The sequence below is a fragment of the Vipera berus genome (genome assembly GCF_964194415.1).
Source record: "Vipera berus genome assembly, chromosome: 3".
NCBI lineage: Eukaryota > Metazoa > Chordata > Lepidosauria > Squamata > Viperidae > Vipera > Vipera berus.
Genome location: NC_138204.1, coordinates 86,374,620 through 86,388,545, shown reverse-complemented (window position 1 = coordinate 86,388,545; position 13,926 = coordinate 86,374,620). Strand labels below are relative to the sequence as shown.

Sequence of the window (13,926 nt, the reverse complement as noted above, 5' to 3'; positions counted from 1 at the left end):
CTGGTTGGTTTTTTTGCTTAGTGTAATAAATGATACTTGAGAAGGATTTATATAACCCATTTGAACGGAACTCAAAAAAAATGACACATTAATCCCAATAGTGTCAAAACAATGTCTTTGTGGTCTCTCAAAGCCTCTTATACAACATTCAGGACAGTGTCAGGTGCCATTTTATTTTAGCTAGAAGTCTCAATCAGCAGTCAAGAGAAGAAAAGTAACTTTTCTTTAGTTAAAAAAAAGATTGTTTCTGGTGGAAGACACATAGGATCTGAAACAATCGAGATAAAGCAAGTTGGGAGGACTATATAAAGATTTCGGTCTCAATGGCGTTTATATGGTTAATGATTGTAAGGATATTTTCTCTGATTTTTTTGTGAGGCAATTGACAAGAGTGTAATTCAAGCGTCAATCAAAAGGGAGAAATGATGTTGTGGGCAGAATGTGCTAGCTGAGCTGTTTTGTACACCGCTCTAAGTGTAAATTCAGAAGGAATGAAAACCTGACTATATTTCATCCCACAGGAAGATGTCCAAGAAAACAGTCTGAAAGGGCACTTGACCCTTGAGTATGCCCAATGAAATGGACCTGGTAAAACCAATGTTATCCCTCCAACCTGCTGAAAGCTGATGAAGAGAGAGGAGAAAATATAAAGAAAAGCAGCAGCTGAGGAGTTTGGGGCCAAGAGATTTAAAAGACAGAACATAGACCACCCACTTCCAGCATTACGCCTGTCTCCTGTGAAGCTAGGTTGTGCAGGAGCTAGCAGAGAGAAGTAGTTGTGGGGTTGAAAATGCCCTCAACATCAATGTCTCCTAACCTAAACAAACAGCATAGTGAATTGGGACAAAAACACAAGCAAATTGGGGTACGATTGCTTCAGGGCTCATCCATCTATGGTCTAAGAAAAGATTAGCAGAATGTAGTTGTTAATTTGCTGGTTTGCTTGGGGTGCTGTCTCTGGATAATTGTTCACAAGGAGCAAAACTTGGGTTGAACAAATTAGTGACGGAAGAGTAGACAGAAAGTCAGTTAGGGTGAATGGTGTCTGGACAGTTCCAAAGGAGAAGTATCATGGGTAAAGCAAATAAGGCCAGGTTAGGGGTCAGAGTCAGAAGGCTGATCATATTCATGGCTTCTGTGGAGAGAGAGTTCATTTGCAAGGAGGAACAGTTAGTAGTGTTAGTGCCAAATGGAGTAACCATTGAATGAATACAACCAGGATCCATACAGGTGAAACCAATGGGGATGGGAATGCACTGTGACTAGTCTGTTCTTTGTAGATTGTTCCCTGTAGGGCGGACATGTCAAACTTGCGACATCACGCGACATTGCACAACGTATCGGGACAGTTTTGCCATTGCCGGCAATGGGGTGGGCGTGGCTTCTGGATGACACATCCGACCCATGGGCCGGCAGTTTGACACCCCTGCTGTAGGGTGATCATCTGGAGGGTTATAGAAGGATTGTGTACATTGAATATCCAGTGTTTCCTTCATTTATCTGAATTATTTGGGACTGGATCACCTTTTTTATGTTATTTGGGGGAAGCATGTTAAACATCCAGAGAATGAACTTCTTAGCATTTCAACAGGAGGGCAACTCTGCTCTGCGAGCTGCATTGGCTGCCAGTTGCCCTCCGGGTGAGATTCAAGGTGCTGGTAATGACCTATAAAGCCCTACATGGCATGGGTCCGGATTACCTACGGCAGCACCTGCTGCCGGCATCAACTTCCCTCCGTCCAGTGCGCTCCCACAGAGTGGGCCTCCTCAGGGTGCCTCCGATCAGAGAATGTCGATTGGTGGCCCCCAGGGGGAGGGCCTTCTCTGTGGGCGTGCCAGACCTATGGAACCGCTTGCCGGTTGAGCTCCGGATGACCCCCGACCTTCGCTCCTTCCGGCGCGATTTAAAAACTTATTTATTTGAACAATCTGGCCTGGTCTGATGGGTTAGGGGTTGGATTTAGTTTTAACACAGTTTTATTATTGTATTATATTGGGCATAATTATTTAATCCTTTTTAACTTCTTTTTTAACTTTTGTATTTATATTTTGATATTTATTGCCCTGTACACCGCCCTGAGTCCTTCGGGAGAAGGGCGGTATAAAAATTTAATAAATAAATAAATAAATAAATAAATAAATAAATAAATAAATAAATAAACTAGAGTACAATAAAGTGTTGACGGACTCAGTTGCAGCAGTAGATTCAAATGCTCCAAGTTTGCATAGACTGCAATTCTTTGTTCTTCTGTAGACAGAGTGCCAAACAACTGAGCCAGTAGTTCTTCTTCATCTGTTGTAAGGTTTACTGATGCCTGTAACTTCTCTTTAACTAAATCCAGAGTGTTATGCCTCCTGTGCTTATCTGGTCCTAACCTTGGAATTGGGGGAACACTATACCATGTAGGTGGTTGCCGGCTGAGATTATGAACTCTGAGGCTTATGCCATCCTCTCTCGCAGGCTTGGCTCTCCTCCCAGAATTTTGCAGTGGCCGTACAATGCTATTGTGAAGGACACGTGTAGGCATAATTGGAAATCCCCTTCCAAAAAAAATTAAATTTAAAGATCATTAAAAGCAATGTGAAATGCCTAAAAAATTATTATTCTTGTAAGGCCATGCCATCTGGGAAGATGGGAGATTTCTGGAATATATTCTGGAATATATTCTACACTGAAGAAGTTGTGAGAGGGAGTGTAGTACTGCTTGTCTTTTATGCTACTATCTGAGTTTGAGAATGCTGTATCAGCTTTGTTAATTTTTGACCAATTTTCCTTACTGTGTATTAATTTCCATCTTCCTCCTCAACAACTCCATTCCCAGGTCACCCAAATCTCTAACCAAGTCGATTCTTTCCTCATTCTTTGCCTAAGGAAGTTCCCTGGTGCATATTTCAAGACAAGAGTTGATTATAATAAGGAAGCTCTCTATGAACATTTTAATGCCTGTCTCCCTGAATAAGTGACTGAACCAATGTTTCTGCCCAGATCCTTCAGAGATACAAAATATAACCTAGCTAGCTTTAGTTTGCTACCTTTCATAAATAGGCTTAACATGCAAATGTTAAATGGCTTTGTCAAAAACAATTTCCAGAGAATATACTTTTTGGCCACTTTACAAGTTATCCTCTATAGGTTATGTAATAATTTCTAGAGATCTGGCCCCTTGCATAGTTCCTAGGTCTGAAAATGACTACTTTTCCTAATGTTCTCTTGCAAATTTAGACAAGGCTTAACAAGGAACTTAGTTAAGGCCCATTTAAAATGCTCAATGGGCAGCAGCTCTTACAGGGTTAGATAGAATGACTCCCTTGAAAGATAGGGTAGCCTAATGTTTCACTCAGTGGAAAGTGCGTACTTTTAATCTCCATAATTTTAGGGCATGCTCAGACCTAACCGTCCCCTAAAGTAGCAAGAATACTTGATGTATGCCACGATCTCATAGCTAAGCTCTAAACTTTTGTAACAAAGGCCAACAATGACCTGATCAGGAGACAAAAGGATTCTACATTTAACAAATCTTGCACAGCTTCCAAAGCTGCATTGTTAGAATCCTCTGCTGCCTTACTGAATGCCAAGTTACCAGATTAATTCCAAATTTTATAGGAGCAGGAAAAGATCGGAAAGATCTGATCGGAAAGAAGAAAAAAACAACAACCCAAGATCAGAAGAAAATATGGTCACAGCTAATCAGAGCTACAAAGTCCATAAATCATTCCTTACATACTATAATGAATTGCTCCCATTTGTTACCATCATTACACATTGCATTGTAGTATCCCTTCAAGTACCTGGGCATACATTTCCAAACCCTTTATTGTGATCTATATGCTAACACCTATGTGATGGATGTACCTTTATTTATACTACCATAGTGGCCCCCAGTCATGTGCAAGGAAATTAAAAATCTCATTAATCAGCTTAACTGTGGCAAAAGTCCCCAGGAGTGACCACACACACAAACACACCCCAGCTAATTAAATCTAATCCAAATTGGTGGGCCATTGCTTTGGTTTCCTTCTCATACATTAACCACACAGTAAGATTCCAGAGAACTAGGGAGAAGCTATAATTGTTCCTTTATATAAAAGGGATGATAGGAATGATGTAGCTAATTATAGGCCAATTAGTCTATTGAACATCATTAACAAACTCTATGCCAGCAACCTTGTTCACTAAACTCTAAACCTGGGTAATAGATGAGGGAATAATTGACCCTGAGCATCCAGATTTTCAACTAAGATGAAGCACTATAGATCAGAGATCCCCATCTTTTGGGCACCAGGGACCAGTTCCGTGGAGAAAGGTTTTTCCGTGGACTGGAGGGTGTGTGGTTTTGTGTGCTGCCTGCACCCCATGGATGGGGCTTTTCTTGTTTGTGTGGACCAGTTGCTGGCATGCTGGAGCCCGGTACTGATCCACGGACCGGGGTTGAGGACCACTGCTATAGACCATTGCCATCAGAGAGTTGATTTCTGTGTGCCTAAATTACCTGATCGACATCTCCCTATTCTACTCTGTGCTGATGATGTAGTTCTTCTCTCCTTATCTTCTGTAGGCATGCTGAAAGTGGTATCCTACTGTAATGAGGGACAATTAGGAATCAACTGTGATAAATGTAATGCTTTATTTCATTTTCCCAACAAAAGACGAAGGCACAATTGATTCCCAAGTCAAACGCTTTAAATACCTGGGCACAATATTGCAGGCCTCTAAGATATTAACAACTCAGGTAAATTATACCATTTCTACTGCCCAAAAGAACACACACAAGCAATAACTAAATTTTATAGGTAACAGAGCAAATTACATTCCAGCGGCAGTCAGCTGTTTATGGATAAAACAGTTGCTCAACTACTGTATGAGATAGAATCACCCATATACAAACCTAAGAGCTTATGAAATCATTCACATTTTCTTAGGACTTTGTTTAGTATCACAAAATGCACCCCTAATGCAGTCTGCAGACTTGAAGCTGACGTGCCAGAATTAAGCTTGGAGCAGGGTTCTAATCTCAGGATTCAGAATCATGTTTGACCCTGCAGGCCTCAGGCCTCTGCTGTTCTCAGACAGCTACCAGTCTCATTGGCACTGTATCTGCAATCTTGGCCTCTCTGTGGAACATTTAGGCCAATCAACGCATGAGAAGGCCAAATCAATAACAAAAGAAAGAATTGGTGACACTGATTGCCAAATAATATCACCAACGCTCCTGAATTCAGTTGCCAAATGTCAGGTAGTCACAAGCCCTCCACTCTGGGCTATGTCCTTCTAATCCTAAACAAGTATACATGGTCTTTTCTAGGACCCATTTTGATGCCCTTTAAGAAGATTTCAAGAAGATCCATGGAATTCCTTATTTACATGGACTTTACAGGAAGGTAGGAATTCTTGCCAGTGGTGGGATTCAAATATGTGAACAACCAGTTCTCTGTGTGGATACCGCTTCTGGAAGTCCATTCTGGGCCTGGGCAACCAAAAATTAGCTACCGGTTCTGCCAAAGTGGTGCCAACTGGCTGAATCCCACTACTGACTCTTGCCCATGTCCTCATATGGTGCCCTTTTTATGATGCCTCAAGATGTGCTTCAGTCTCCCCAATCATCTCTGCATTTGAGGGTCATACTGACAAACATGATGTTTCTTATTTTTTAAGGGATGCTAACTCTATACTTAAGTCACTGGCCAAGTGACTTTATTAAGTCATACAATTGTATAAAACTTTTAATTAGATATGTTGCTTTATTGTATTACTGTTTTCTTTTTCTTCTTTTCCCTGACAATGAATTGCTGCACCAAACTATTTCTCTTTTCTTACTGTAAAGGCTAGTCAAAGGCCATAATAAAGATACCTGATTTGATATAACAAAAGAAGACAGAAGCAATTTAGTGATCTAAGAGAAAAAGAGCTGAAATTACTATTTAAAGGAAAAATACAGACGCTTTGGTTAAGAAGTTGGAACAAGTCAAGGAAGTGCCTTGGAAAGCAGGCATTGCAGTTCCAGCAATGAAGCAAACCTGTCCCCTTTTAGGCTTATGAAGCAAACCTGTCCCCTTTTAGGCTGTGGCGATCCTAGCTTTCATTACTCGGACAGCAGAGCTGCAGAGGTATATAGGTTTAGTGGCCTTGGTTGAAAATTGCAGAATGAGTTATAGTCACTGAGGAAGATTTGGCTAGAGTTTTAAGAAGGGAGAAAGACAGCTTGCAATACTAATATTCATAATGAAGCAAGCCTACAGAAGCATCTTCTTGTCTTATTTTGTTCGGTTTATTCTTTTCTTTCCAGTGAAATTGTGTTTTTCGTACCGATTCTTTTAATGTAAGCCATTTATTACACCATTCTTATTACTATAACCATTAATATGCTAAGATGGATTGAGTAGAGATGGTTTTTATCTCTTTCTCAAGGGAACGATGCTGGCAGCAATACTTTCATAGTAGGGAACAGATTTGAAAAGTAGCCTAAAGCTAGTTACTTACACTCGCATTGATCATTTCAATATTCTCAGAGGATAGAAATGGTAAATATCAACAATGCACAAAGCAAGCATTATTAGTAAATTGTAAGATGGATCACATTAGATATTATACAATTAGAAATAATCATGTTTCATACAGGAATGATCGGGGATCATTTTTCACCCACCTAACTGAAAGAAATAAACATAGTTTTAAAAACCTAGTGGCAGAGACATCTCACTACGTGTTTGTTGCTGTTACTATCAGGAAGAAATGATTCAGCCAGTAAAATTTCAGTGACCATTTCAGCACGTGTGAATGAAGTGATCTAATACTAATTTAAAATATAAGATGACCACAGTGATAACTTGCATACTGCAAAGTAAACTGATATAAAACAGCAACCCCAAAAACCTTTTGCCAACAGACAACATATCTAATACCCATTCTGCCTATTTTCCTCATTAAAAAAAAACCTGTGAGGTCAATCAAGCTGAGAGGGTGTGACTGGCCTAAAATCACCCAGTCAGCTTTCATGCCTTAGGCAGGACTCGAACTCAGATTTTCTGGTTTCTAGGCTAGTGCCTTAATCACTATAGCTGTTATGTATAGGGGTGAATGAACACAAGCAGCGGCTCACTGACACACCAGGTGGCACTGTACTGTGACAGGATTGGCTGGCTAGCGCTCGGCGGGAAAACCAGATAAAGGGATTGGCCGTGAGTGTACCTGGGCAGGTATATAAGGGGCACAGGTGACCCCTATTGTGCTGTTCAGTACTTACACCAAGAAAGAGCTGCTATGCTGAACCCTTTGTCTGTTGTATTGCTATGCGGTCGAGAACCCACAACACAATAATAGCGAACAGGCTCAAACTTTCTTCAATTTCCTCTTTCTCCTCCTGTCATGTTTGGGAATCTTATGTAGTCTACATCTTTTGATTGTTTTGGTGTACTATTTTTAATCCCTATGAGAAGTTATTTTTACATATGTACGTCCCAACACACATAGAGAGTACCGAGGCACCTAAGTCCGATTCACCCAAATATCTCTCTAAGTGCTGCCTGACCTGCCGTTCTCTCCATTTTGGCATGCTGATTCATTGAATATGAAGGAGGTTTCTAATTCATAAATACCTTTTATGATTGGGGACCCACTATTATGAGGCTTCCAAAGTATGCAGTTAATCTGTTCACAAAGTAAACACATACAGACTATTTCACCTTGTTGTCCACATCCCCAGCTGTCCCATCCCAACCCCAATTTCAGAAATGCTTCTAACAGCTGAATTATGCTATACTTTTCTGCATATATGCATAGGATACATGGAAACCGAGGCTTCATTACATCAAACACTGCCTGTATTCCCTCTTACCATTTTAGGTACTTCATAAAAGATTTTCTGCCTTTTGCAAATCTACCTTAAAGGCCAGCAGAAACATAAAAATATTCACAAATATGTTACACTCCGCATTGTTAAACAAGTAGGTCCTTTTGTGGGAGAAGGATAATGTGGCAGATTTGTTCCTAAATAAATGCTATAGATACTTTAACTTCCCTGTGTTTGTTCATCTATTTACATATGCACAAAAGGTATATCCAAGTAAAGGCTTGTTAACACAGCCTATTAGCAAGCCTAGGAAAAGCAATTCTAGAGGGGAAGAAGGCTTATTAATAAATTAGGAAGAAAATAGAAATGATGGTTTTTAAATGGCAAAGCTATTAAGCAGTTGTTTTAAATCAGTTTTTAACAAGGAAAAATAAGCAGAAGTAACTATGTACAATTAAGAAAGTAATGGCCCAGATACTGAGTTGCAGTTAAGAGTTCTTCAGCAGAGCTTCTGGGAGGGGCTGTATAGGTGGCTTGTACTTCATCATGCAGTTGACTGTGAGGTGGATTGCCCTTTCTTTCAATCCCAACAGCATCTTTCTTGAGTACCAAGTATCTACTGCCCAAACTGATAAGGCTCCTTCTCACCCGAGTTAGACCAGCATTCATGTTAGTGGCACATTGTGCATAAAAGCTACAGATAACCAGGGCTTTTTTTTCTCATAGAACACCCAGAACGGAGTTCCAGCACCTTTTTTGGATGGAACCTTGTAGGGTAGGCAAGGAAGGTTGTATGACATGTGTGAGTTCCGGCACCTTTTTCTTTTACAAAAAAAAAACACTGCAGATAACTCAACTCTAAATCTTGGCTGGAAAAAGAAGTGGCTTAGAACTGGTTCCGCAGGCTTGATCTGAAATGACTTTGAGGCAAACCTATATTCCTTTACTGGAATTATAAGCTACAAAATGAAGAACTTCAGTGGGTTAGGACATTGAGCTTGTCGATCAGATGGTCGGCAGTTTGGCAGGTCAAATCCCGAGTGCCGCGTAACAGAGTGAGCGCCCCTTACTTGTCCCAGCTTCTGCCAACCTAGCAGTTTGAAAGCATGTAAAAATGCAAGTAGAAAAATAGGGACCACTACGGTGGGAAGGTAACAGCGCTCCGTGCGCCTTTGGCATCTAGTCATGCCGGCCACATGACCACGGAGATGTCCTTGGACAAGCGCTGGCTCTTCGGCTTTGAAACGGAGATGAACACCGGCCCCAAGAGTTGGAAACGACTAGCACGCATGTGCGGGGGAACCTTTACCTTTACATAACTAAGAGAGAGAGGTGGTGAATTAGTGGATTGTTGCATTTAAACTCTTGTGAATAGCTTTCAGCTATGAGATGGGCAGCATACATACAAACAAACAAACAAACAAATAAATAAAATATTTATTAGGGTCATAAACCAGTATAAGTATCAATTGAAAGGTCAAAAGGATTCAGAATAAAACAGGGGATCGAGTCTAGAAATGTAAGCATTGCAATGGAATCATATACAGTATAATAGTTTGGATGTTACAGTAATTTGAATCAAATGAAAGTTTGGGGGAAAAATCATCAAGGGGAAAATGAAAAGCAAGGTCCTGAACCAATCTCCTCTCCCACAGTCAGATTTCTTGTATTTCTTTTTTAGGTTAATTTGAAGAGTGCAAAGCTGGAAGCAGACATGTCTGAATTTGCAAAACCTCTGCTGGGTTTGCCTCCTTTTTTATGTCACACAAAGACAACCACATCAATAGCAGTTTTACAATTATTTTTGAGTGATTTGTTGGTTCAGTTTAGTCTAGTTTTTCTTAAAAGGGTAAGAAATGAACAGATAAGCATACACATGGTTTAAAAATGATGGTCAATAATTTAAACAGCCCAACGTAGCCATTTTGTACGGAACAAACTTGACAGCTAGCCAATGTTCAATTCACTGGCAGCTTGGCCTATCTTTCAAATTGTAAATATACAGAAAAATTAGACCCAGGCCAGAATGTGCGCGTATAAGTGTACGTGTGTGTGTGTGTGTGAGAGAGAGAGAGAGACAGAGACAGAGACACACACACAGAGAGACACATACAGAGAGAGAACGAGAATGAAAAAATGCATGGGGAAGACTATGAAAAAGGTATCCTGCTTCAGTTTTTCTTTTAAACATTGCATCTGTTTGTGAGATTACACAGCCAAAGGAATTGAAACCAGGGATAAGTTAGTTTGCCACAATTGAAATACAACTGATTATGGATGCCTTTTCATTTCAGAAATAATTAAAATCATTGTTGTGCTCTTGTTATCAAAAACATTACATGGATATTTTTTCCCCCTCGGGGACCATTACAGTATATATATTTAATACATCATTCCAATCAGCGCTTCATACGTTAAACAAATACTTAGTTAAAGGCAGAGGCGGGGGGCGGGTGTGAGATTGAAAAATGATAAAACAGGAGAAAAATCCTTTGCTAACCAACACCCAACCAGCAGAAACACACTTTCAGAGAAGGGACAGGGATGGGGGAAGAGATCAAATATTGATGTATCACCTAGAGTGGAAGAATCTGGAATACAGAATTGAGAAGCAGAGGAAGGCAGAACCATCTGTATTTTTTTAAAAAATCACGCCAGAGAAATACATCTGAGATAGATATAAGGTTGAATGTATTGCTCGAAGAGATGTTCAAAAGCCCGACTTCTATTATTAGTAAAGCACAACCAACAAATCACAAGAATCCTAGACTAGGCAATCTATATGTCACTCTCAAATTTAGCTGCTCTGGACGATGGGGTCAACTCCAGTCTAGCTTTGAACTCTAGTCTTGAACTCTAAATGAGAAACTACAGAGTATCTGCTATAAATTTGCCATAGTTTCTAATAATCCAGGAAGAAATGGCAGAAATGGAGCAGTGAAACATTTCCTCTTAATGTGCAAGTTTGTGCTGTTATTCTTTCTCACAGCCATGCCATAATTTATGGTTTTTTTTCTTTGCTCTTTACTAAATATTTGAAGAATTCAGCAACATTTAATAAATAGAATATAAATGCCTTTATCTTAGGGGAGACCTACATATCACCAGGATCTCCCTATTTGCAGAGGAATTATCAGAGCTAAAAGATTAAGGAAAAGTGGGGGCTATGGAGGCCAAGTTGAAAGTAAGCAGAATGAATACATTAAACTGTTTGATGTGTTTGCAAACACTCTTATATTAATTACACATCTATATTTTTATTTATTTTAGCTGTATTGTCTACATAGATAACTCATGAGACCAAACATACACAATACTGTTTCCTTCTTATTCCCCCCCTTTATTATTTTTTACAAATAACTCAAACTGGCGAATACACATGATACTCCTTCCGCCTCCTATTTTCCCCACAACAACAACAACCCTGTAAGGTGGATTGGGCTGAGGGAGAGTGACTAGCCCAAAGTCACCCCTTTGGCTTCCATGCCTAAAAAGAGACTAACACTCACAGTCTTCTAGTTTCCAGCCTGGTGCCTTAATTATTAGGTCAAATCGGCTGTACTTAAAATTGTGGTGGTGCAGCAGTTAATATGACAAGATTGGGAATGAGGAGACCCAGGTTCTAATCTATCCTCAGCCACAAGGTGAGTTACTGGGTGACTCTGAGTCCAACCCACCTCCCAATGTTGTTGTTGAGAAGAAAATAGGTAGAGGGATCACTGCGTATGCCACCTTGAGCTCCAGATTTCTAATACATGAATGGATTGGTGATAACCAAGGTTTTTTTAAAAATTAAATGCTTATCTATATTAAGCCCATTGTTTTTAGTTTTCAATTGTTTTTCTCCTCTTCAAAATGCTAGAAAATGATGCAGATGTTTGGAAATTGTAGACCAAGGAAGAACCATAGGAAGCAAAAAAAAACCAACAACAACAACAATAAAGATTGGTAGTTATATATGGTTATATGAGTAAGAGTAAGAGTAAGATAAGCTTTATTGTCTTTTTTTTTACTGTGGGCACAACGGCACACATCAAAAATGAAACATACTATAAACAATGTATGTATAGACCCACACCCCTACATATACATAACAATAAAATATTAAACACTGTCCATCTTGAATATATAATGGAAGGAGGAAGCCTGAGAGTTCACAAGGTTAATGCTGTATGGAATGAAACTATGGCTGAATCTGGATGTTCTGCTTTGGATACCACAAAGCTTCCTCCCAGAAGGTAACAAGGAAAACAGGTTGTGAAAAGGATGTGTAGCGTCCCAGATAATCTTACAGACCCTGTTCAAACAACGCTTTTGTGCTATGTCCAGGATGGAAGGGAGGGAACTGCCAATGATCTTTTCGGCCATCCTCAACGCTCTCAGCACCACCTTCCTGTCTGAAGCAGTGATGCTTCCAAACCAGACTGTGATGCTGTATGTCAGGATGCTCTTGATCATCCCCCTGTAGAAAGTGGTCAGGACAGGGGAAGGAAGATGAGCTTTTCTCATGCACAGATTTTAATCCTTATCTTGTAATATTGTATTTTATCAAGAAAGAAAAGGCCAGGTTAATTGACTAGGAAAAGATGACACACTCATAGTGAAGCAAATCAAAGTTAGCATCTTTACAGTATATCAAAGACAGGATATTTGAAGAGTGAGCACTTGTATATGCACAAAGCACTGCAGAATTTCAAACTCTGTCCTCAAAGTTTGTTTAGAATCATTTTGCACATATTTTAAGATCATCCTCAATTGGCATTATCAAATCCTGGAAACACAAGATGAAAGTTGAAACTAATTCATCCTTCATTTCTCCCTATCCCCCAGGCAAATTCTATTTTATCTGCAAAAGAGAATCTTTTTTTAAAAAAAAATATGCCATCATACACCAAGCATTTCCACTGGCTTTTTCCATTTTCATTTTAGAAATAACATGACCATTATTAATATTCACAAGCTGGCAAGAAACAAAGAACACGACAGATGTATCAGGCATCAAAAATGTTCATAAAGGCACATCTTCAGAGTGCCTAAGGATCAGATACATTCTGTTCAGGCATTACATTGGTTTTGTAGTCCATAGTTGAAGCTCCAATGGAAGTGTCAGCCCTCCATTGCTGACCACACTTTACAGCTACAGGCTCCGGCTCTCCAGGGGTGTCCCCAGCACGATTAAGAGAGAAAGAGGGCTACTCATCACTGTTTGCACCTGAGATTGAGATGTGAACACAAATTTAGCATATGAACCTGCTAATAAATCACTCTTTAAGTGATTTATTTGTTATACAGGTAGTCCTTGACTTACAACAGTTCATTTAGTGACTGCTCAAAGTTACAATGACACTGAAAAAAGTGACTTATGACCGCTTTCCCATACTTAATACTATTGCGGTATCCCTGTGGTCATGTGATCAGAATTTAGATGCTTGGTAACTGGTGCACCCTGTCAACAAAAGTGCGTATAGTCAAGGCTATGGTCTTCCCAGTTGCAATGTATGGCAGTGAAATTTGGGCCATAAGAAAGGCTGAGCGCCAAAGAATTGAGGCCTTTGAACTCTGGTGCTGGAGAAGACTCCTGCGAGTCCCTTGGACTGCAAGGCGATCAAACCGGTCAGTCCTAGAGGAGATCAACCCTGACTGCTCTTTAGAAGGCCAGATCCTGAAGCTAAAACTCAAATACTTTGGCCACCCAATGAGAAGGAAGGACTCACTGGAGAAGAGCCTAATGCTGGGAAAGATTGAGGGCAATAGAAGAAGGGGACAACAGAGAATGAGGTGGATGGATGGACTCACTGAAGCAGTAGGCTTGAGCTTAAATGGACTCCAGAAGATGGTAGAGGACAGGAAGGCCTGGAGGAATGTTGTCCATAGGGTCGCGATGGGTCAGACATGACTTTGCAGCTAACAACAACAACAACTGGTTCATATTTATGATAGTTGTGTTGTCCCAGGGTCATGTGATCCACTTTGGCAACTTTCTGACCAGCAAAGTCAATGGGGAAACCAGATTCACTTAACAGCCTTGTTACTAACTTAACTGCAGTGATTCACTTAACAGTTGTGACAAGAAAGGTCATAAAATGCAGCAAAACTCACTTAAAAAATGTCTCGCTTAACAACGGAAATGTTGGGTTCA

The 13,926-nt window shown here is 40.0% G+C and overlaps 1 protein-coding gene across 4 annotated transcripts in view; it reads right to left on the bottom strand.

Annotated features, from left to right (window-relative positions):
- The window catches only part of DPYD (dihydropyrimidine dehydrogenase), a 611,068-nt gene that overhangs the window by 324,370 nt on the left and 272,772 nt on the right, over positions 1 to 13,926 (bottom strand). The gene's annotated exons all lie outside the window — the stretch shown is intronic.